This window comes from Tamandua tetradactyla, chromosome 8 (genome assembly GCF_023851605.1).
Source record: "Tamandua tetradactyla isolate mTamTet1 chromosome 8, mTamTet1.pri, whole genome shotgun sequence".
Classification (NCBI taxonomy): domain Eukaryota; kingdom Metazoa; phylum Chordata; class Mammalia; order Pilosa; family Myrmecophagidae; genus Tamandua; species Tamandua tetradactyla.
In genome coordinates this window covers 55371503-55397260 of record NC_135334.1, presented here as the reverse complement: position 1 = coordinate 55397260, position 25758 = coordinate 55371503, and the positions used below count along the sequence as shown (strand labels likewise).

At 35.4% G+C, this 25758-nt stretch overlaps 1 protein-coding gene and 1 long non-coding RNA gene across 4 annotated transcripts in view; one reads left to right on the top strand and one right to left on the bottom strand.

Annotated features, from left to right (window-relative positions):
* GRM5 (glutamate metabotropic receptor 5) overlaps nt 1-25758 on the bottom strand; it is a 543390-nt gene that overhangs the window by 297665 nt on the left and 219967 nt on the right. The window lies entirely within an intron of this gene.
* LOC143643413 (uncharacterized) lies at nt 7342-25314 on the top strand. The gene is made up of 3 exons (XR_013156261.1): nt 7342-7415; nt 8124-8257; nt 25045-25314. It is a non-coding gene; the product is annotated as an uncharacterized LOC143643413 (long non-coding RNA).

Below are 25758 nucleotides of genomic sequence, written 5' to 3'. Positions count from 1 at the left end.
TTGACATCAATCTAATCACTAATTTTAGTTATTCTATTAACTATTAATTTTAGTCATCAATTTAATTATTAACAGATGATTTCTAATTCCCTTTAGCTCTGCCTCTAGTTAATCAAGTTTTAGAGTCAAGAAAGTATATGCAAGTTGCATTCTACATTTCAGACCGTTGATCTCCAGTGTGACACTAATCCTCTCCCAAGAATTGATTTATACTGGTGAGGACACAGCTCCATGGTTGGCACTACTCTGATCACTTTAGAGAAGGTTGTATTTATATCTGTTTATGGAGGAGGCCAACCATATATTACTAGTATATTAACATATCTAGTGCCCTTTATTCCCTTCAGCATCCTCATTTGGGAGACCTCCTAGAAATATACAGCTTCACGGGCTGGCTTCTTGGTGTCCTATGAAAAATTCGTCATCTTCTTATACTTGGTTGGTCTAATGTGTTATGATCCTGATAAATCCATCTGTCCTAGGACATTAAAGGCTACTGCATTTAACTCTCTATCTTCTCATTTTTCTACCCCAAACTCTCAGATGTTGCCTATACCTTAAAAGAGAACTTCAAAACATTCATCTTCTTTTAAGGCTTGATTCAAATGTCACTTCTATAAGAAGTCTTTCTTGACTTGCCTATGCAAACTAAGGTTTACTTTCCTTGGACAGTCTATGAATTTTATATTTTTCTTAATTACCCATTAACATGTGTTTCTAAGACATTTATAAGTCTCTTAATGGCAAAGACATTGCTTTTTTTTTATCTCTATATCTCCATTACCAAGCATGACCCACGAATATAGGCAGCTTTCAAAATATACTGGTTAAACAATTAAATGAAGTGATAATAGCAGAATTCAGACAGCTTTGAAAACTTCAAAATAGCTTACTAAAAGGAATTTTAAATTCCTCTCTGAGTATAGCAGTGAATATTTATTTTACCTCCTCTGAAAGAAAAAATACGTGTCACCCATTTTATGATATTGCTTAGCAAAAGACCTAGAGTCCATTCATTCTTGTATTTATTTATTCAGACGGCTGTGTCTGCAGTCCCATTTAAAGTGGGCACTATTTTTTATGCAAAGGGATCTGAAATGGACCCTTTATAGCATGCCTTAAAGAAATTTGCAGTCTAGTGGTAATGATAAAATATGTAAAACATAAGTGAATAATAGTAGCACAATATAAGTCAGATACAAAGAAGCTCTGTAATAGGGATTTGGAAAAAGCCACCAAAGAAGGAATCATAGAAAGAATGAACTTTGGATTGTATCTTGAAAATATACTACCTGAATATACAGAAATTGGCAAGGATATTCCAAGTTCAGGTATCACAGGCAAAGAGGTGAGTAAAACATACATGGTATACTGATATTTTTGTTTGATTGGGAGAAAAATTTGAAAAGGTGTGCTGGACAATCATGTATAGGGTTGAGTATGTACAGTTGAGTTTGAACTTTACCCTTTTGCAAAATTAGGAAACCACTGGGTTTCTCATCAGTGATTTTGATATTATCAGAGGGGAAGGGTCTCTACCATTCAAATATATGCCCTGGTATTTATTAGCCAGAGGCTAATAATACATCACTTGAAATAAGTTACTTAAACATCTTGAGACCTAGTTCCTATTCTGTTTCATTAATTGCTGTAATCATTAATATAAGTGATCACTTTAAAACACTGAGTACTGATCCCAACCCATAAAATTCACTCACTAAAATGTCACTGTATTTTATTTAGAGTGATCATCCTGTCTACAGTGAGGAAGCTATTTTGAAATCTGAAAGACAGGAAAAGAATAGGTTGGTTAGGTGACATTTACTCAAATGAGAGTCAATTAGGACTGGAGCTAGGCTATTGCTAATGGGGAGGGCAAGAAGATGACCTGCGTTCCACAGATACTTAGTGCATGGGAAGATAATAGTGATAGTCCTATTTTACTTATAGTTGTATAAAACACCTCCTTGTTCTGCTAAAGGCCAATGTGACATCCAACTTTGATCTATCTTAGTTTCCAGGCCTGCCCCTACAAATACCACAGACTGATTGGGCTGAGCAACAGGAATTTATTGGCTCACAGTTTGGCGACTAGAAGTCCAAAATCAAGAAATCTGCAAGCCATGCCTTTTCTTAAGTCTGTAGCATTCTGTTAGTGGCTTGAGGGCCATCAATCCCTACCTCTGTCACATGACTGTCTCTATCTTCTTCGGTGGCTCCCAGTTCTCCTGCTCAGTTATCTGGTTGTCTCTCTAGATTACCTTTGCTTATAAGGACTCTATTCATATTGGATTAAGGCCCACCCTGAGGCAATTTGGCCTTAATAGATTCTTTGGACATTCCATTTATAAATGAGTTCATGCCAATAAGAACGGGGGTTTAGAACCTGAGCATGTCTTTATGGGAGAAACGATTCAAAAGTGTGATCATGTACAATATCACTCTGTTAAGCACTCATTGCTGGGTCCTGTGAGTCTGTCTTCTTTTTGAGAAACCTACATTTTTCAAGTAATTATTGTCCAACATGTTGTTAAGCAGTCTTCCAGCAAAAGAGAGATCTGATAGCAAATTTCATTCAGTGTTTCACTGAAGCAATTAGAACACAATACAGGAAGAATTATCTTTATACAAATTTGTTTTTAAGCATCTGGAATTAAGAAAATGCAACTTTGAAATAAGACCTATTATACTATTTGAGTACACTATGCTAAGAAGAAATTGAGTTGTACCTACTACCCAATTAATGAGCCATTTCTCACTTGCTGTGCAGTTTTTATAACACCTTAGAACATTTGTTTCTCAGTATTTGATATCATTTATAGAATGCTAATTTTAATCCCAAAACAGGCACATTGGACGTTTTATAACATATCTTTTGGTAGTGTGTTCAATTAGGAATTCCTAGATTTTGGTTAGCTAATCTAGAATACACATGTATAAAATACATTATTTACTATTTACTTTTTAATCCTATTGCTTGTGATGGAATATATACTACCTCCTAGCAATTACTTATAGATATAAATATTTTAAATAATGCATACTTGAAATGCATTTGGACATGTGTATTAGCCTTATTACCTAATATCTCATATTTGAATTTTCCACTGGAATATGAATTTTCCACTGGAATATAAATTTTGAAATCAACATTATTAATAATTTTCTGACTAATTAAACACACTAAAATATCTACAAGGTAAAGAAAAATCTGATTGTTCTTAGACACTGTATGTATGTACTTTGCAATCATAAAGGTTATATATAATATGCAGGTTATGTATTTACTATGTAAGCTATACATGGGTAAGAGTATATTAGCACACAGAGAAATAGAGAAATAGAAAAAAATTCTAAAGCAAATGCTATACTTGTATTGGGATTATTATTTTTAAAATTCTCTCTACTATAAACAGAAAAGAAAAGCAGAGAGTGGAACGAATCTTTACAGTCAAATAGTATGGATTTGTGTGGGAAAAGGAAAAGCTTGTGAAGTAAAAAATGTAAGGTTTCTCCATCCTTAGTAAGAGATACCAATTTCTCAAAACACAGTTTAATACATTGATCATGGCAATTTGACACCCCTGTGTTGCTATGGTATATTGGGATTTGAAATATCACTGAAGGAAAAATAATAATAGCAATAAAATAAAAATTAGCTACTGTAACAACTCTTCTTTTTCAACCTCTTGGTCTTCTTAGATGAACTGATGCCTTGGCAGAAATCTTTGAAATGCTGCTTATTTCATGTTCATGAATACTAATCATGTACCTTGAAATATAATCCCTGCAAATGAATTCATTCTGCTCCCTAGGACATATTTTTATTTTCCACATTTCACAAAGATTTATGAGAGATAGTTCTTTGACATTTGCTGGCATCAGTGTTTTACTAATTAATATTCTTGCATATCCATGGAGGAGAATGGACACACTCTACGATCCACTTCCTTTATCTTTGAATAGTGTGTTTGTTTCTATGTGGAGACTGTTAATTAGTTTTACCCAAGATTTCTGAAAACATTTTCTTTTTTTTTATTCTCAAGTCACTGAGGAAAAACACAGAGTAACTGATTCAAATTAAGAACCAAAATATCATTTCACATATTCTCTAAAACTGAGGAATTATTTGATTCCCAGAGCCTGCCCATGCCAAAAAAAAAAAAAAAAAAAAAAAAAAAAAAAAAAAAAAAAAAGGAATTAATTGGAAAATAGTTCCATCATGGAAATAGAGGAATATTCAAGTGGAACAAAGGAGATGCTAAGTAAGCTATTTTTTTTTTTAATCTTCATGTCATGCTTCATTACTCTTTATGTAGTATCCTAGACAAAGTCAGCTTATTCAAGTTTAAGCTTCCTGATATATTGGCTCCATGATCTTAAGCCAATTGGAGTAGAAGAAAAGTGAGGTGGTTATATGGGTGCATTTTGTCACTTTGTTCCTTTTATTTGTCAGGTATTTTGCTCTATATAATTCATCTCTTTTAATATTCATAATATTCATTAAAGTAGATATGAGTAACTCTATGTTATACCCTACAAATTGAAACCCAGAGATATTAAACAATCAACTTAATAAATAGAAATGATACTAACCATCTTGAACAATTTTGAGGAAGAAATAAGATAAACTGCTTTGTAATTTGTGTAGCACTACAGACAGGTAAGGGACCATGGCCTATACAGACACTTAAATCAAGATTGATTAAGACCATTCATCTCATACGTGGGGAGCAAAAGAGGAACTATACTTCAAGAGTAGGTTTGTCAGGTTTAGCAAATAGGAAAGGAAGGGTTCCCAATTAAATGTAAATTTCAGATAAAGAATGAATATTTTTAGAATGTTTCCCATGCAATATTTCAGCCAGCTTATACTAAAAATAAGTTATTTTATGATATTAAAGTATAACTTGGCATTCTGCATTTTATCTGGCAACCCTACTTTGGGACTTAACCCACCAAGGAATAAAAGGTAGAAAGGTCACTGCTAGTGAGGATAGAAAACACTGATGTGCTTGTTCAATGAGACTTCTATGCTTTGGTGAGACCTCTTATAGGACGCCTTTTAGTCTTGGGGATGAGGCCTCAAGATGAACAAGATTTCAGAACAAAAGAATTGGAAAAACTAAACTCTAGATGACCAAAGTTGGATAAATAGAGTGTATCTCTAAATAGAGTGTGGTGGTCTCATCGAAATTCAGGGAAGCTTGTATTTATGAGGTTAGAATAGTTGAAGAAGGCTTTGGTAAAAGAACTTCGGAAGGCTACTGAAAGATGAGTAAGATGTGGGAATGTGTAGAAGAGTAAAAGAGGAGGATTCTTTCTGACAGCATAAGCAAAAATAAATGCTGAGAATAATTCTTCGTTAAACAACAGTTTCTGTACAAATGTCTTTTGCTCTATAAATATCATTGGAGGAAACATCCAAGACTAGAGCAAATGTCCACAAATAAGATTAGCAAGCTGCAAGCAAGGAAGCCAGCAATGGAATGAGGAAAGGAGAAGATACTAAAGACCAGTGAGGGAGCGGTTTAAGTAAGCAAACTTCAGAAGACATCACCTGGCAAAATGAAGCCTCCGTGTTCTTCTACCATGGAGACAGAATAGGGATTTTAAAAAGTAACTTTTATTGACAAGATATTTGTGTCACTCATTGTATATGTTTTCAATAACTCCTCACAGTAACTTCATTGTAAAATATAAATGGCATAGAGACGATCAGTATCACCCATACTCATTGTATGTGCATCTTTCCTCATCTATACATGGCCAACCAGGTCTTCAAGGAGGAAGTCAGTGTCAATGGATGGTTTCCTTGTTTTCAGAGAATTATAAAATTATGTCAGTATTTGAGAGAAGCAGGACTGGAATCAGAAAACCTGGCTCTGCTACTAACAGTTAACAGATTTTATTCATCTGTAAAATGGGAGCAAGACCACCTGTCTCAAAGAACAATGATGAAAATTAAATCACATAAGATTTGGATTAAAATGATCTCAGTTCTAATATTCTAGGCTCACTGCCATGGGAAAACCACTGATTTAGAAACACCTTGATATCTCTTTCAGTTCTCAAGTTGCTATGCTGCTTTCTATAAGAGATTGAAAGTGGATCATTCAGTAACATAACTAACTAACTAAATAAATAAATAATGCAAACATGTCTACAGCAAGACCTTGACAAATAATAGACCATACTTTCTGAAAAACATGATTACAGTTTAATAGACTTTGTGACAGGCTGGAAATAGGGGACAGAGAGAGAGGAAAAACCTGAAATCAATGCTAAAATGTACAGAAGGACTTGAGAAGCTGAATAAGCATGAACTGAATAAGCTGAATAAAGCATGAACATGATTTTGAATATTTTATAATTCAAAAAAAATCCACAGTGTTTCCTAGTAATCTGTGCATGTAGAAATAATGAACTTTTGATCCAGACCTAGAAGGTAGAAGATAGTCCTGGAGAATTAGAGAAGAAACTGACTCTGTCTGCCTGGATTCATCAGCCCTAGTATACCTCTGTGGATTTGATAGGCCTACCCTGTGTTGACTAGTGAAACTAGAATAGATTTTCAGAATTAGAGACCTGCCTCTTCAATTTACTATCCACAGGACAAACTGCAGGTTTGAGGCGATGTGGAATAATGGTACAAAACATGTATATTGCTGTAAGTATTGTATCAGCTATTTAATATAAGGCATATTATAAGTACACAACAAATCGTGGTTTTCTCCAATCACACTCTACCCAGTGCCTGTCCTCTTCTAGGGGAAAACTTCACCCCAAAACCCTGATCCCAGCATGAAGAATTTAAAGCACATTTTAAGGAGAATGGCTAGGAATGACACAATACTTTCCCTGAATAAAATCTTTTCTCCAGAGTATAGAGAGGAGAATTAGGTCACTTATATAAGACTCCCATTAACTAAGTACACTCAGGACCACTTTGATGATATTGCTAACGTTACTGCCTTCAAGTGATAACAAGAGGAACATAAAGTTAATTTCCCTTGCTTCAGAAGTTACATGTTTTTATAAGTCTGATGGGTGTAATATTACAATGATAACCTACACACAATATTAACCATTTTCTGCCAGAATAAACACTGTGTTTTGATAGTAATTCCATAAATGTCCAAGAGAAATTGCCCCAATATACAGATACATTGCAGATAGCTCAGCAGGAAGAGCCATTTCAGTGATGAGTTCTGAGGAGCTCCCACAAACTTAAGATAATTATATATGTGATACGTCAAGTACCGAAAGCATATTAGTGAGAGTTGCTCAATTATGCATGAATAAGATTCTTAGAATTATGGAATGTTCCAGCTGGAGAGAATCTCTTCTAATGCATTGTAGAGATCAGGCAATGATGTCCTGGAGATGTTAAATTATTTGCTTAGGGTTACCCAGTAAGTACCAGAGTCAGTTCTGATCCATGTTTTATGACTAAATTCTCTCTACTGACAAAGTCTTATTGGAAGAAATATGGTTGACATTTGTTTCTTTCTTGAAAGGCTTCATAGAATGATATAAAGAACCTTTGTGGCTCTCTCAATAATGGAAGACAAAATTACATTCTTTCCCTCAAAACCCAGGTTTCAATGCAGAGAGCTTTGAGTTCCAGGAATTAAAATACTCCTTTTGGAGTATTTTATTTAATAATAAAACTTACTTTCCAAACTGTCAGTTTTATACATAGGGTAATTGAAAGACAATATTTTAAATATCTTGAAGATGGTTCCATAGCTAGGAAATGACTTGAATCCAAGTTCCCTGAATCTCAACCTATTCTCTCTCCACTCATCCTTTAGATCTTTGGCTACTTAAATGCTGGAAATTCATATCTTCCTGCCCTTTATCCTCACCCTCAATTCCATAAGATTATAATTTATTTGTTTTAGGCAAGATTTAAAACTTTAGGCTTATCACTTTTTAATATCTTTTTGTTTCAGTGCACTGCTTTAGCATTCTAGTATATTCTATTATCCTGAATTTCTTGTTCGAGAGATTGGTAATTTCTAACACATTTGCATCACACATAAATCTAAGCATTGTCTTTCAATCCACCAGCAAGTTGCTGGCATTTTATTCATATTTGTATCCCCTGTGACTTGCAGGTAGGGAGTACAAAGAATTGCCTGCTAAATGCATGAATAATGGATGGCAGAGCACCCAAGACAGCACCCCAGGCTGTGATTCCTGAGTTCTCCCACCAGGTTTTAACAGGGATCCTTTCATCAGCACACTTCAGGTACCACTTTACCACCAATTTGGGTCCAAATTATTCTACCATCATCTACTATAATTTAACTTTCCATGACTAATTAAAACAAAGAACGTAAATGAGCATTCTGTCATATGCTTGAAGTATTGTGAGGTTCATGATGGCGGAGTATTTTCTAGTTTTCTTTATCTTCTTCTAGTGGGTGTTTCCTGGATATATCTTGAGAAGTCATATCTTTACATATCAACTGCTTCCTGAAGAAGTGAAATAGATTATGAAACTTTGGAATCAATCCATAGTATCTTTAAATGTAGGCAAAGAAGACACGCAAATGTGGAAATATACATTTCCACATACCATACATGAAAATTTGTGTAAAACATTGGCTTATTAAGATAACTCTAAGGGTGGTCAGGAAGGTACAGAGATGACTGGAGTATCTCACAACACTTTAGGAAATAAATATGCTCTCCTTATTATGTTTCAATTTGTCCCACACCTTTATATCTTACAAAGGATCTTCACAGTGATATTTACTTCTTCATTTTATGATTACTACAAAGGATAAAGAAAAGAAAGCCTTGGTTTTCTAAATTCCTATTGCTTCTAAAAAGTAATAGCACTTTCAACTAGTAAATGATTCAGAAATTTGCATCATTAGACTTGGCTTCTGACCAAGGCGGTATATCAGAGACCAGATTAACCCTCCCATCCCAAAACAACAAGAAAAAACTAGACAAAATACATGAAACAACAGTTTTCAAGAAATTGGACATAAAGCAACAAAGGATAGTGACCCTGAGAAACTGGAAACAAACAAAATGTACCCAACAATTGCCCCAGGCTACTGCCTTGAGGGATTTTCCACTACATTGCATAGGGAGGCAGAGCTAAAGCAGAGCACCTGGTAGGTTCCCTGAGTAGAAGATATGGAGCTGAGAGTGTGGAGAGGTAAAGGTAACTAGAGTTTAAAAGGTAGAGGATCAGAGAAAAGAATGCTGGAGACCTACAGAAGGTCCCCCTCAAGTACTTAGAAGAGTATTGATCAGTGCATCCAGGCGAGTTAACTACTAGAGGCTATGGAATGTGTCACCTGAAAGTATTGGATTTGAACAGCATCCAGGACCTGTTCTGGGAATAGTGCTTGTTCCCATAAGCCAAAGTGGAAAACCTCATAATTCACAGACATTGGGTAGAGTACTTAGGAGGCTCTTACCTCTGCCCTGCAGAATATTTAGCTCTGGGCTAAACAGATCTCTAGTCCTGCTTATGACATTTTAGAAGCAAGGCTAGACCTCCAGTGTTTTGGAGCAACTAGAAGGAAAAATCTGGGATGATTGTGTGGTAGCCCATGACAAACTCTGGGATCTGTCCTTTAACTATTTATCGAAGAATGCTTTGAAAACTTACTTTTTTCTTTCTTTGTTTTGTATATGTGTTATATTAAACAATAAAAAAGTAAAAACAAATCATACAGCAGGAAAAAGCAAGACTAGAAAGAATCAAACTATTTTCAATATCTGAACTGCATCCCCAAACAAAGTTGAAGATATTTACAGGGATAAAATAATATACAGTATCCACAAAGGAAAACTGGTAAAATCTGGTCTCCAATAAAAAGTTATCAAGCACAAAAATAGCAGGAAAACACAACCCATAATGAGAAAAAAAGCAATCAATTCAAATAGGCCCATGATTGAGACAAATATTACCATTGATCAAAGTGTCAGTTCATCAAGTGGTCAAAATAATGCTAAATATCTAAGCACCTAGTAACAGGGATTCTGAATATAATAAGTTAATGAATTAATAACCTTAGTCAAAATTTCAATAACCCTCTTTCAATAACTGATAGAATAACTAGACTGAAAAATAATAAGAATACAGAAGACTTGAAAAACAGAGTCAACCAACTTCAGGTAATTGAAATGTAGACTATTCCAGTTAACAACAACAGAATGTGCATTCTTTTCGAATAAACAGAGACTATTTACCAAAACAGATCATATTCTGGGCTATAAAACATGTCACTATAAGTTTAAAACAGTTCCAAGTCATAGAAAGTATATTTTCTGACTGTAGTGGAATTAAATAAGAAACCAATTCCAGAAAGACATCTAGAAATTCCCCTAATGTTTGTAAACTAAATTTAGAGCACACTTGTAAATAACCCATGGATCAAAGAAGAAATCAAAATGATAATTAGTCTCTTGAACCAAACAAAAATAAAAACACAACGTACCAAAGTTTGTGGGATGCCACTACAGGACTACTTAGAGGGAAATTTGCTCCCCTGCGTTAGAAAATAAGAGAGTTCACAAACCAATGATTTTAGCTTCCCCCTTAAGTAGTTAGAAATAGAAAAACAAATGAAACTGAAAGTAATCAGGAGAAAGGTAATATTAAAGATCAGAATAGAAATAAATGAAATGAAAAACGGAAAAACAAGTGAGAACATAAATGAAACAAAACCTGGTTCTTTGAGGAGATGAATAAAATTGACAAATTTCTGGCCAGATTGATGAAGAAAACAAGACAGAGAGAAAGAACACAAATTACCAACATGAATTATAAGAGAGGTGACATCATTATGGATTTAATAGATTTTAAAAGGATCATACAGACATTAAACAGAAAAATTTTGTTTCAATAATTTTGACAACTTAGTGGGAATGGGGAAAAAAACTCCTTTAAAGTTCTCATGCAAAGAAATAGATAAATTAAATAGGCATATCTATTTAAATATTGAATTTGAAATGAAAAACCTTCCTACAAACAAACAAAGACAAAAACAACTCCAAATTCAAATTACTGAAATATATCCTACCAGTGGAGCCATAAAGTCTGGCTTAGCATACAGAATCTAATCGATTTTATACTCTATATTAAACACACTGAAAGAAAAAATGATTTTTAAAATAGATGCAGAAAATAATTAGTTGACAAAATTCAGCATTCATTCCTGTCAAAAATTCTTGGCAAACTAGGAATAGAAGTACCCTTAATCTGATAAAGGGCATCTACAAGAAAGTTACTGCTAACGTCTTACTTTGTAGTGAAAAGCTGAGTGACTTTCCTCAGAGAATAGGAAGAATATAAAGATGTTTGCTCTCACCATGTCTATTCAACATTGCAGTTGAATAGGTGATGAATATGCTCATTTGTACATTTAAATATGTGCGGTTAATTTCATGTTACGACATATCATAACATATCATAACAACATGTTACACACATATCATAACTCAATTAAGCTGTTAACAAAATATCACAGGTAACAAACACACATACAGAAAAAGAGATGAATGCCAAGAAAATACAACAAACAACAAAACTACTCTGTTGGTTGAAACTGTCATGTACTTTTAACAGTTTTAAAAGCCATGTTCTTTTAATCCAAACTTATGGTGTAGGCCTATTCTTCGGTGGGATCTTTTGATTAAGCTGTTTCCACGGAGCTGTGACCCTGCCCATTCAAGGCGGATCTTAATCCACTTGCTGGAGTCCGATAAGAGGGAGACATTCTGGAGAAAGCACAGACATTTGGAGATGCTAAGCTAAGAGATGAAATCCAGAATTTGCCACAGAGAAGCTAATAGAGGACTCACAGATGCTTAGAGAAGGATAATGCCCAGGAAAAGCCAGAAGAACCCACGGGGGTTGAGAGAGCCATAATGAAACTACCCAGGAGAGATGGGCCAGTAGATATCACCACGTAACAGAGAAAACCTGGATGCGACAGGCCTTTCTTGAGTGAAGGAATCCTCTTGTTGATGCCTTTATTTAGACATTTTCACGGCCTTAGAACTTTAAATTTGTAACCTAATAAATCCCCTTTGTAAAAGTCAATCCATTTCTGGTATATTGCATTCTGGTGGCATTAGCAACTAAAACAACCACTTAATTATCACTCCATTAAGAGGACAAAATGTGGCTATGTTAAAACCACAGTGGTGGGTCACATAGTCGATTGGTTCAAAAATGCCTTCAGATTGCCTTAAAAGTTTGCAGGGGGAACACATATGGGAGTTTTACACAAATAAATAATGTGGGATATCTGTGTTTACTTCTGCCACTGAAGTGTCAACAGTGCACCAAATGCCCTTCATTTTCCAAGAAGGGAAAGGATTTATTAGATCATCTAAGAACAGGGACCAAGCATATTCAGAGGGTAGAAGATGAAGCAGTAAAAACCATCTGTCTGCCTTCACTGACTCTGACCTGCACAGCTGTGTGTTCACAAAAAACAACTCCTCCTTCTGCAAGGAAGGCAGACCTTGAATGCAAACCTAGGGGGGTGGGAATGGCCTGCCCTAACTATTGGGTCTCTAAAAGGGGGATCTTTGCAGGCAGAGCTCAGGTTTGGAACCCAGGGACACAGTCAGTCTGCTCTCAAGAAGCAAAATTTGGTTATACAAGGAACAGGTAATGGAGGCCTAGTGAACTGTTTTGAATTTCTGCTGTCCCAACTCGACAGCACTGGCTGTTTCCATTCCTTGATGCTCCAGGTGAGTTTATATTTATTTATAAACAAGACAAAAATCTAAGCAGCATTAATTTAGGAAGGAAAAGGCTTTCAAAAGAAAGGAAAAAAGGAGGACTAGGAGAAGAAGTTGGTGAGCACCCGGAAGAGAAAGAGGAACCAGGAAGAGACAGTATTCCACCATGTGCCGAATGTGCTTCAGAGCATTTCTGCAGCTGGGGAAGCCCTACCTGCTCCCTAGCAACAGAGGGAATGCTGTTATGACTGTAGAATGAATTCCAGAGCCCTGCCTAGCCACTGACATAGGGAGCCTGGGGGTTGGGGCTAGATCCAAATACCGTTTTTATTTATGAAAATCTAATGTCAAACAATATTAAAATTAATTTTTCTTTTTTTAATTCATGCATTTTCTGTTAGACTTCTTTGCTTTGAGTGCCTTAAACATTTAAAAACTTAAAAATCTTCCCAAACCTTGAAGAGTTTACAGTTCAGCATCATCATGTGACAGTCACTAAAAAAGTGCTCTTTTTAACCATATTTATGTTTTTACATTGAATACTAATTTCTTTGACTAATGTTTTGAAATACAACATCAATTAATAAAGATATCTTATCATCCACCAACCAATCAATTAACAAAAGCTAAAAACATCATTCTGAAAATGCTAGGAAACAAATTATAAGCTCCTTGAGGAAGGGATAATAATAATGAGCTATTTATCATGTTACTAAGTTCCTGTTTTGTGCCAGTCTTTGTGCTAATTCCTTTATGTTTTGTCCCCATATCCTACAAAAAAACTGATATTAACTGAAAAACCTCATCTTACATGAGAAAATAGAAGCTCCTATACATTAGGTAATTTGCTGATCTGTTAATTTCCTTCAGCAATGAATTCAGACTGTTTAACTCTGAAGTCTGCATTTTAAGCCACCATGCTACACTACTTCCATATGTCTGCTTCCTTCTTTCTATAATTTCATCTTTAGTGGTATTTTATGCCATTAAATACTGAGTGAGTTACTTGCTGGCATTCCCATGACTTAAAATAATCAAAACCACCTTGTTTTTAGTTGGTCTGAAAAATAAGATAGCTTATAAAATATAAATACTGCAAACTATAAAGCCACTTTCATTATGAAAAAGAAAAAAAAGAAAAAGAAAATGAACTAATAGGCTAAAGAATCTGTGACAGTCCCATCTTGATGATGCCCTGAGGGCAAACAGAATCTTACACAGCTAGTTGCAATAGCACATTGGTTTACCCATCACCATCATCTGGTTTTATCCTGCATAGGTTATGTTTGTGATGATGACAGAAGAAAATCAGCCTTTAGCAGTCTATAAATGTCTCTGCTTTGCACAGATGTATATGACCAATAAATATTTTGAAATTATATTGATTACATACTTTCCTTGGCTCTGAAAATTAGAAAAGACATTTCCATCAGCAGATTTAGAAGAGCAGAATGAATGAACACATCTTTCAAATATAAATAATTCATGCCTTTCTGGTAGCAATGTTAGACTTACAACTATAGAGATTCTGTGATATTCATGCAATTTCCCCATTATTATTCAACATTTGTTAGATAGGATTTATTGTTTGGTGAATTATAAACATGGAATGGTGTATTTAGTAGTACGTATACAGTGGGCATTGCTCAACCCTAAGGCAGTCTACAGATATCCCATTCTCAATCATTCTCCATAAGAGTATGTCTAATAAATCAGTTCATTTGTATGTCTCTAAATCAATGTCCCCTATGTAACTATTCAACAAAACCAGCAAAGTAAATATAAAAGGTCACTGAATCATTAAGTGAAACAAATTGCTGGACTTTCACTTATTTCTACTGTTTCAACTGTCTAGCTAAAGTCCACCTTTTTATCTGAAAATTTTTTTTCTTTTCAATTTTGATTGTCATTAGTCATGTTAGTTTAACTTCCAGCTTTTTGTGAATGACAATTTTGATAAGCAGTTCTTCCATTTATATAAACAATTAATTCAAATGTTTAAGAGGACAGGAAGAAAGTCTTAGCGGAGTGAAAACTGAATGAAATAATACCTATTTTTAATGTCAATGCTGTGATTTGTCCTTCATTCCCTATTAAAAATGTGAAGAATATTATTTTACCTGCTTTATTCTGAGTAAGCCCACATGGATTCCTGTGGATCATCTAATTCTGTTTTTTTAAGGGTCCAGAAATACTAATTTTTAAAATAAGCAAGTGTAAATTTAAACAGCAAAATTAATTTTCTTGTCATTTCTACCAATACTCCTACACACAAGTCAATTGACCATGCTATTCATCAGTTAACTGACTTTTGGCAGTGAGATATTGGGGGGGGGGATAAAACAATATTGGAATTCAAAAAGTTATGATTTACACCTAGCTCTGACACACTTATTAACTGTGCAACCCTGGGCAAATGACCTGAATTATCTGAGCATTGATTTGTTCATCCATAGAAATGCAAAAACTATTTTTTTTAATTTGTCAGTTTGCTATGAAAATTAAATGAAATAACACTTGCACAGTCGATAGCTGGCCAAATAGTTATCCCTACTATATTTTGTCTCCTCACTATCCTCTTTCCCCTCTACAATGAAAAGAAATATTTCTAGGTATATCTTTTGGAGGCAAGGGTTCCTAAATTTATTTTCTAATTAGGAAACATAGCAAATCTCAAGAAAATGGATTTCCTGAAATTTGCATAAGCCAACAAAAGCATCAACATTGGTCCTGGCAACAGTCCTTTTGCTTGGGACATTAGACAACTCAGCTTCATGCAGGGAAGGCAAAATTCTCTATATTCAGACTTGTAAAACCTCCTTTTAGAAATATATACAAATGGAAGGCCGTGCCCACAGATATGCATCACTAAAGTCAGGAAGTTTGTCAGCAAAGGTAATGATCCGATGGCATCAGCTGAGTTCCTGAAAGGTCTCTCCATCAGTGTTAAAATGGCTGTAAGTAACAAGATAATTAAGCATCTGTCCTGAGAATCCATTTGAAAAGAGCTGTTCTAAGTTTCTGAGTAAGTCATCAACAAGAGAGATATGAAAGCACAGGGTTTGGCTTCTTTAAGTCACTGTTCTCTTCTTTCTTAATAAAAACGGTATTCATTTACCCTCTTTTATGTTCCTTACATCTTAGGAAAATTTCATGAGGGGCCCAAAAGAAAGTGGAGGACAAGGCAGGGGACCACAAGGGCAGGGATTTAAAACATTAACTGCCTGAGGAGACAGCCCTTAGTTATAGAACCAGCCCCGGATAGTGAGGGGCTTGGATTTTGCTGCCCCCTCCTTCCATATTGGGTAAGCCCCTTACCCAACACCAGACTTTTGAAGATAATCTTTGTTCTCTGTTTCTCTAAGTGTATTTGCCTGCTTATATCTTGAAGGATCCCCAGCCTTAATTCACTGATCTCTTTGCCATGTGGCTTTGGTGACCCTGCTTACCAGTAGTAAATAATCAACAAAAGATTTTGACCCATCTCTCAAGAGGAGTTTAAGACATTTACATAGAGTCTGTTTCCTACCTATTTTCTTCTGGTTGTGTGAAATGCATGACTTTGGATGCACCTCTAGACATGCTTCTCTCTTCATCAACTTATCTGCTGTGCTCCTTGGCCCAACCTTACTCCCAACCTTGGATCAATTCTGCTCACTCTAATGCCAGTTTACCTTGCAGGCATCCAAATTTTGGTACCAACATAATTCTAAAGGCATGTAAAGGGGAAGGAATGAAGGCCAGGAAGAACACAGTTCTATCTTGTCCTTATTAGTTTTATTTTCAAATAGTTGTACTGAATCATAATTCATACACTAAATGGCACATATTTAATGTGCACAATTTGATAAGTTTGACAATACACACACCCAGGAAATCATCTCTTTTCACTTTCTAGCTGCAGAAGCACATATCATATGTTTTAGCTTCCTGGCTGCTAAAGGAATTCCCATGCAATGGATTAACTTAAAAAATGGGAATTTACTGGCATATGGATTGAGGCTAGGGGAAGTCCAAACTCAAAGCATCATCACAGCAAAACTTCCTTCCTGAAAACTGTGTTCTGGGGCTGGCTGCTGTCAATCCTTTGTCCTTGGCTTTTCTGTTACATGCCAATGTACATGGCAGTGCTTCCTGGCTCTTCTCCTTTCGTTTCCAAATTTCATTGACTTTCAGCTTCTGGATGCTGCTTCAGAATTCATTCTCTCTCTCTTTCTGATCAGGCCTTTCATAATAAGATTAAAACCTGTCCTGATTCAGCTGGACCACATCTTAACTGAAGTAAGTTCATCAAAAGGTCCTATGTACAAGGTTCACACCCATAGGAATGATTGAATTTAAGAACATGTTTTTTTCTGGGCTAGCTAGCTCTGAGCCATCACACCATAAAATGGGTTGGTTTAACAACAGGAATTTATTGGCTCATGGTTTCAGAGGCTAGAAAGCTTGCTTCCACCTAGGGTCAGAATCTTCTGTCTGGCTTGCAATCTTTGGGATACATTGGCTTTTTGTCACATGGCACCTAGTGGCATCTTTTTCTTTCTCTTCCACATTTGTTGATTTCCAGCTTCTGTCGGCTTCCTATGGCTTCTCTCTCTGTCTGACTTTCACTCTTCTTATAAAGTCTCCACAGTCCAGATGAATGCCCCAGGTGAATCAGCTGTGTCACACCTTAACTGAAGTAACATCTTCAAGACATGTTCCTTCATGCCCACAGGAACAGGGGTTGGGACAGGACCATACCTTTTGTGGGAGACATGATTCAGTTCCCAACACCATCATTGCAACCATATATATAATGATTCATGTCTGACATTGCAAAAGTCTCCTAGAACCCCTTTGTCATCTCCCTCCCACATTCCCATGCTCCATGCCCTAGGCCCCAAGCAACCAGTCTTCTGCTTTCTGTCACTATGGTTTAGTTTGCATTTTCTGGAATTTTATATAAAACAAATCAGACAGTATTTGGTATTTTGGGGTGTGTGAAAAGGGGTGGGGTCTGGCTTCTTCAATTCATCCTTCCTATTGAATGTTTCAATAGTTTATACATTTTTTATATTCAGACGTGTATTCTGTTGTATGGATATACCATAATTTGTTGACCCGTTCATCTGTTGATGGACATTTAGGTTGCTTACATTTCAGGGCTATTACAAATAAAGCCTTTATGGACATATGCTTTCATTTCTTTTGGGAAAATATGTAGGAGTGAAATGGATAGAACATATAGTAGATTCACTTTTAAATATTTAAGAAACTGCCAAACTGTTTTCCAAAGTGATTAAATCATATTACATTCTTGTCAGCACTGCCTGAGATTTCAAGTAGCTCCACATACTTGTCAACACTTGGCATGGGCAGACATTTTAATTTTGGGCTGTTCTTATGGCTATATAGCAATATCTTGTGGTTTTAATTTTCATTTTTCTAATGACTAAAGATGTTCAGTATCATTTCATGTATATTTCTTTGATGAATTGCCTGGTTAAATCTTTTGGTCAATTTTATGAGGTAGTCTGTTTTTTTATTTTTCATTGATTTTTTCCCTTAATTCTACTACTCCACAATTGTGTGACTTTGTGAATATCATCAGCCATTTGAGGACAAAAATTCAAACACTTACCATTAAATGCCAAATACTTTTCTAAGTGCATTTATGGAAATCAAGTCATTTAATATTCACTTTGGCCTTACAAATCACAAATATGGAAACACACAATACAAATATATGCCTCACAATTGAAACAGACAAGGGCAGTGATTTGCTCCAGGTAGGCAGTTTAATTAACAATAGAACCAGGACTTCAGAAACCACTCTCTTAATCCTCAGCTTTTTGCTTCCTAAAACTGTGACTAAGAAAGAAATTTGCAACAAATACTGAACACTGTCATGAGGAACAGATGAGCCAGTACATGCACAAGGGCTTTTGAAGCTGATGACTAGATATCTTTACTTGACTATCCCAGAAGTGTTACAATCAATCAATCTTCCAAACTTCAGCTCCTTTATTCTTTATCTGATTAAATAGACTTACTATCTATCCAGCTTACAAATTAGAAATTGAGGAATCTTAGTTTCCTTCCCATCACCTGCAACCTTATTCAATCAGTCAATCGTTCTTCTTTAATATCTCTAGAATTAGTTTCTCTGCTCTTCTCCCAATACTATCTTACCCAGGTCCTTAGCAGCTCTTGCTTGAATTTTTGTTATGTTATCCCAGCTCAACTTCCCAGGGTCCAATTTGATTTTCCTTTTGATCCACTTCCATACTGTTCATGGAGTGATACTTCAGATAATATAGTTGCTACTCCCACTCTCCTGCTAAATATCTCCCATAACTCCTATTGCTTTTAATGCAAAGGTTAGCCTGGAAATTAAATCACTTCAAATATTGAACTCAGTATAAGTTTCTGGATTCTCCTTAAGACACGGGGAATTGGGGCTTCAAAAAGCCCTTGAAAAATAGGTAGAGATATTTTTAAGGATACAATATCTTTTCTTATATCTTTGAAGACATTACTGTTGGTTCTTTACTTGAAATTTTCATCTCCCTATAGATTATTTCCTCTGAACAGACATTAATGCTTGTTGGTTTTGTGCTCTGCCTTCCATGTTTGGGGACATTATAGATTGAATCATGTCTTCCATGAAGACATGCTCAAGCCCTAATCCCTGGTCCTGTGGATGTAAATCCATTTGTAAACAGGGTCTTTAAGATGCTATTAGTTAAGGTGAGGCTAAATTGAATCAAGGTGGGCCTTAATCCAGTTGATTGGAGTTCTTTATAAGCAAAGGAAATTTGGCCATAGTTGGGAGTGGGAGATAGATGGCCATGTGGTGGAGGCAGCGATTGAGTTGTGGATTACTAGCAAGCCACCACCAGAACTCTACAGACTTCACATAATGCATGATGCTATTGATGCTGTGATTTTTACTTCTAGCCTCCAAAAGTCTGAGACAATAAATACTTGTGGTATTTGTTACAGCAGATCTGGTAAACCAAGACACGGACTTTTCTCAAGTGTTTATTATCATCTAATGGTCTCTTCATATTTATTGGTGAGGCACTAAAAAAGAATGTTTGGAAAACTGTCACTGTGGATGGGGCCTGTCCATTGTGAATTTCAGAGCAGGGTGTCCTACAAGGTTGCTTCATTTGGTCATTCCTGATATTAGTCTGGTTAGATATTTCAGGGAAGAAAATATCACTTTCCTGTTTGGAGAGACAGAACTGACTGCCTGCATTCTCAGATCTCAATTGGAGAAGAGGACTGGGGCTGCAGACATTTGGTATGTAAACATTTATTTTCCCATTTCAGTATAGTAGCATACCTCTAATTGCCCCTATGCTTCTTAATCTACAGCTCCTCTTTTTCACCCTACGTTTTGAATACATTTAAACTTTTGCCAGATATGCAGGATTCTCGGGTGTTTGAGGCTTTAACAAACCCTGTACCATCCTGCTTTTTTTAGTCCTAGTATGATTCCAATTTCTAGAGATAAAATATTTCAGAGTACTTGGAGGGGTATGTACTGCACCTTGGGATGCTTCTTAATTGAGAATTCAGGTTTCTTCGTAAATAAGTTACCACCAGTCCACTTAAAATTTTGTGTTGCTATCCTCTCTCCTACCATTTTTCTCCTTGTGGATTTAGAATTTAAGAAAACAAAACCCCTTCTTTCAATTTGGAAGCATTCAGCAGAAAACAGAAATAAATGCCCATGTTCAATCTGCCTTCACATTCAGAAGTTGCTTTGATCGGCTCTCAAGGGCTTTACTAATACTCTGGGTTGGGGAAGGAGGAGAGCTAAGGATGTGGGTCTTTGATGAGTAGATCAGTAAGTAACCACAAGGTTAGATTGCATGGATAGATGTTTCCATCCCTTTGCACCTTTATACGTATTCCCTCCCATCTCCATTTCATACACAAGTACCATGGTTTATTTGGAAAGCTCTAAATCATTAATCAGCTTTGCATGAGTATATGTGTATACGTGGGGCATGCACATGTGCATATTAAACTGAACATCCTTAACTACCCTATACCATATAAATGGCTGCATGTGTAAAACCTGTGCAACATGAGTTTTAAGCTTAGATATATAATAAATATGGGTTAATACCTGAGTTTATGGGAAAACTACCACTTCTAAGAGTGCTGTCTGAAATGAAGTGTCTTTATAATTCTTAGTGCCTCAAACTATTATAACTTTTTTCTTCTTTTCATGGGCAACACTTTGTTTTTTATTATCTCTCTGTTGACTAATAACAGAGATCACCAGTTCTTTCAATTAAAAGGATGAAGGAAACTAAACTACATCTTGAATTCTTTGCTCTAAGGTTTTTTTAATTTACGTTAATTACTAATTAATCTCTTCTTCCTGGATTCAGACCATCTCTTCCAGTTGATAATGAGTTCAGTGCCACCTGAATGAAGTTGAAAAGCTTTGCTATTTCTCCACATTATCAGTTGCCTTCAGTACTTCCCTCTAGAGGCACCATGTTTTCAATAGTCCAGTCAGTCCAGGAATACTAGGGGTAATCTTATTTGCTCTAGTTGTCACTCTACCATCTTAATTATATAAATTGGAGACTGAATTATATCTCAAATCAGCAAATCCACATTTTTTATGACCTTCATCAAAATGAAGAATTAGATATCATCATACATACAACTATGGGTTTTTCTCATACCTCAATGATGCTTTGAAAATGAGATTGATGCGTAATTCACAAGTGAGATGTAATGAAATCTAGACCTTTTTAAAAGCAGGTCCAAGGAACAAAAGTACCAAGTATTTAATTATAAATTTTGATCAGTGCAGCAAAGAAGTCTTTTAAAAAATATTTGGAAGGGAAAACTTATATAATTTTAAAAATTTTATGTAAAATATAAACCAGTGATAATAGCTTATGGATTTATTTTTGCTTTAAAAATATTATTGATTGTTGTCCGAATAAGTAATTGCTAATGCTCTGTTGGCTTTGAATTATTTTTGTAATCATAATAATCTTTACAAACTACTGTTCAAAGCTTCCCATATACCTCTAAAGATAATATTCTAGAGGATTTAGTGTTGAGTTTTAAAACCAATTTGATACCTACAGTGAGAACTCTTCCTTGTCTTTTACATAAAAGGAATAAATTTTTATATGGCCCAGTAACCATCTAAAAAAATTCAATGTGTTTCATGTTTCAAATCAGAATGCAGAGTTTGGTTAACTTTTATAATAGCATTTGAGCATGAGGTTTGTTAATAGGTGAAATAAAAGTCAATAAGGATGACTGAAAATATCAAAGAAAACATGTATTCTGTGTTTTTTCACAAATATACAAATAGTGATGACCTGTTTTGAGGTTTGAGACAGTATTTGTCCTAATTTATCTTAGTTCCAAAAGCTGTGTGCCAGTTTGAAACTGCTATGTATCCCAGAAAAAGCCATGTCCTTTAATCCTGATTCAATATTTTTTAGGATGGGACCTTTTGATTAGGCTGTCTTCATGGAGATGTGAACCACCCAATTGTGGGCAGAATCTCTTTGATTGTTTCCAGGGAGATGTGTCTCCACCCATTCAAAGTGGGTGGCTTACTGGAGTCCTTTAAGAGGGAACTGTGGTAATTAGGTTCAGGTGTCAACTTGGCCAGGTGAATGTGCCTAGTTCTATCCCTGTGTACATGAGCCAATGGCATGTGGACCTCATCTGTTGCTCATTACATCTGCAGTCGGCTAAGAGGCATGCCTGCTACAATGAATGATGTTTGATTTAATTGGCTGGTGCTTAAATGAGAGAGCTCAATGTAGCACAGCCCAGGCATCTCAGCATACCTCATCTCGGCCCTCACAGCTCAGTCCAGGCCTTTGGAGATGCAGAAAGGAATCACCCCAGGGAAAGATGTTGGAACCCAGAGGCCTGGAGAGAAGGCCAGCAGAGATTGCCTTGTGCCTTCCCATGTAAAAAAGAAACTCAGTTGATAGTTAGCTGCCTTTCCTCTGAAGAACTATACATTAACTAAATAAATCCCCTTTTATTGAAAGCCAATCCATCTCTGGAGTATTGCATTCCGGCAGCTAGCAAACTAGAACAGGAACCATTTGGAAAGAGCTCAATGCAGGCACAGACAGAGAGGTTTGGAAATGCAAACCACTATCAGTTTTGGTTGCTACATTATATTCAGTGTCTCAAATAATTCCTAGAATAGAATAAATATCAAATAAATACCTGTTGAAGTAATAAATGAATTGAAAAAAATCCTCTAAGATAAGGATGCTTAGTAACTACAAACACAAACAAAACACATTTCCTTGTGTGTGTGCGAGTTTGTACATATGTTTTGTGTTGATTTTTCTTATTTTACTTTGTACTTTTGACAACTTCAGCAAAGCGTGGCAATGGCCTGCATTTGGGAGCCATTAGTCTAATGTGTATGTGTGTGCATGATGTCCATTTTCAGCCATCTGGACATATTGTCATTGGTGAATAACACAGAATTTACTAGATGGGGGGATTAAATGATATAATGCAACTAAAAGCATTTTGTAATCTTCAAAGTACTACACAAATATAAGATAATAATACTGTTATGTTTATGGTAGAGCCTCAAAATGCCCAGTAGCAGATTCTAAGCTCAAAAAGGAATCTTCCTTATCTATTTGGAAATCATAAGATTATCCTGTATTTTTAGAAATGAAATTTTCCCACAGGGGTGTTAACCACGGACTCTTTCAATTGTTTTGCCACATAATCAGTCTGTATAGGAACTGTGAAAGTGTAAAAATGGAGACATCAGGCTACAGCAATATCTTGAGACTACCATCTTAAATGTAGTTACATCATAAAGGTTTTTGACATAGTATTAGAACTAAGAACCTATTTCAGCAGGCAAAGGATTTGTTTTTAATGGATCTAAAAAATAATACTCTCTTCCAAGAATTGTACAAATGGTAAATTTCTCTTTTTGTTTGAGACATGAGAATATCTAAAAGTCAAAAACACAGAAATCGATAGGAAATTTAACATCTCTGGGCTTATCAATAAGCTCATGACAGTGCTGGTCACTTCTACTTTAGTCCCTCACTCCTGGGCCCATGTCCTGGACCTTGATCTCACCTGTTGCTGCTCTACATCAGCAATGTTCTATTTTCCCACCCCAACCTCCATCTACATTCTTCTTCCTAAGTCTCACATGGCTTATCCCTAAGGACTATATTAGATAGACCTCTAGAACTTTCAGCTTTCAGTTTTCTCCTGATGTATCAGGTCCATCTTCCTAGTCAAGGCTTTGTCTGAGGACAAATGAAGAGTCAGCTAATCAGTTCAGGTGAGATGAAGTTGGTGAGATCAAGGGCACTAGCTAAGCTTATTCTTTTTTTGATTAATAGCTTTATTGAAGTATAATAAATATATCATCAAAATTGCTCATTTTAAGCATAATTCAATTCTTTTTAGATTCCATTTATAATGCATTTTTTAATTTAAAAAATACCAGCTCAGCCTTGATGAGATCATTAAACTATTTATTGGCATCTTCTCCCAGACTTCTAACCCCTGATATCAGGCTGATTCCAGGGGCCTAATTGGGACTTATTTTTCAATCCCATCTCACAATATATAGATTAAGAGTTTCCCAGCCTGTTTAAGTTTATTCCTTCTTTTTGAAGTTCACTATGTTAAACTTTTTGAAATTCTTCGCTGGTTTGGTAAGTTGCTTATTCATTCACTTATTTCTTGGATGGTTATTATTTACCAGGAACTTTCCAAAGGACAGAAGACAAAGCAGAGAATAAAACACACACAAAAAAATTCCTTGCCCTCAGTGAGTTTACATTCTAGCACAGATTAAAGAGACACTAAACCAAATAAATAAGAAAATTATGTAGCTTATTACAAGGTAATAAATGCTGCTGATGAAAACAAAGAAGGTAGGGGGATGGGGAAAGTAAGCAGGAGGGTATGGGTCAAGTTTAAATATGGTAGTCAGGAAAGTTTTCACTGATAAGGTGATATTTGAATGACAATTTCAGATGAGGGATCTAGCAATGAGCAAATCTGGGGGAAGACTGTTTCAGGCAAAAAAGAACAGTAAGTGCAAAGGCTCTGGGGTAGAAATGGGATTAATATTTTTTTGAGGAACAGTAAGAAAACCATGATGGCTGGAGTTGACTGAAAGAGGAGAAGTAGTGGGATTATGCAGAGAGGAGAAGGGAATAAATGAGTCCAGTAGTAGTAAAGACTGTGCACATTCACCATTCAGGATGCTAATTTCACATCTAATCTTACTTGTTCAAATTAGATTTTTTTTTTTTTATGTAGGTGCCTGGACCCACATTAAAGATATGACCACCCAGGACTACTGGAATGACAATGAAAGAGGAAGAAATGACCATGTATGAAAAATAAGAACAAAACATAAGATTTCACTATACATGGTAAAATAAGCTGCTCCCACCAAAAAACAGTACAAGAAAAAGATGTTTGCTATAACCATTATTATACCCTTGTGTTTCATAGACTTCAATGAAAACAATAATACAAGAACATAGTATGTTAGTTTAAATAATGGAAGTGACCCCATAAATTTGTGCTGATAAAATGATTGTACACCCAGAAAATCCAAGAGTTTCTGGAAAAAGCTTCAAATGCTAAATACAAAATTTAGAATTACACAAATATCGAGTAGCTTTTCTCTTAGAATAATTAGTTAGAATTTCTTTTTAAATATTAAAATCTACAAAACACATACATATTTTAACAAAAAATACAGGAATTTCACAAAACAAACAATGTTTATGGAAGGATGTAAGTAATCTGAATGAAAATTAATTCACTGGTTTTGGATATTTGCATTTAATATCATAAAAATCTCAACCCTTCAAAAATAATATTTAGAAATCTAATTTACTAATTAGAAAAATAATTTTAAAGTTCATATGGAGCAACAATGTTTAACAAAATAATGATATTATAAACAGGGAGAATAAGAAATTGGGCATGTCAATTGGTTATTAATGTGTGCTAGAAAGACAG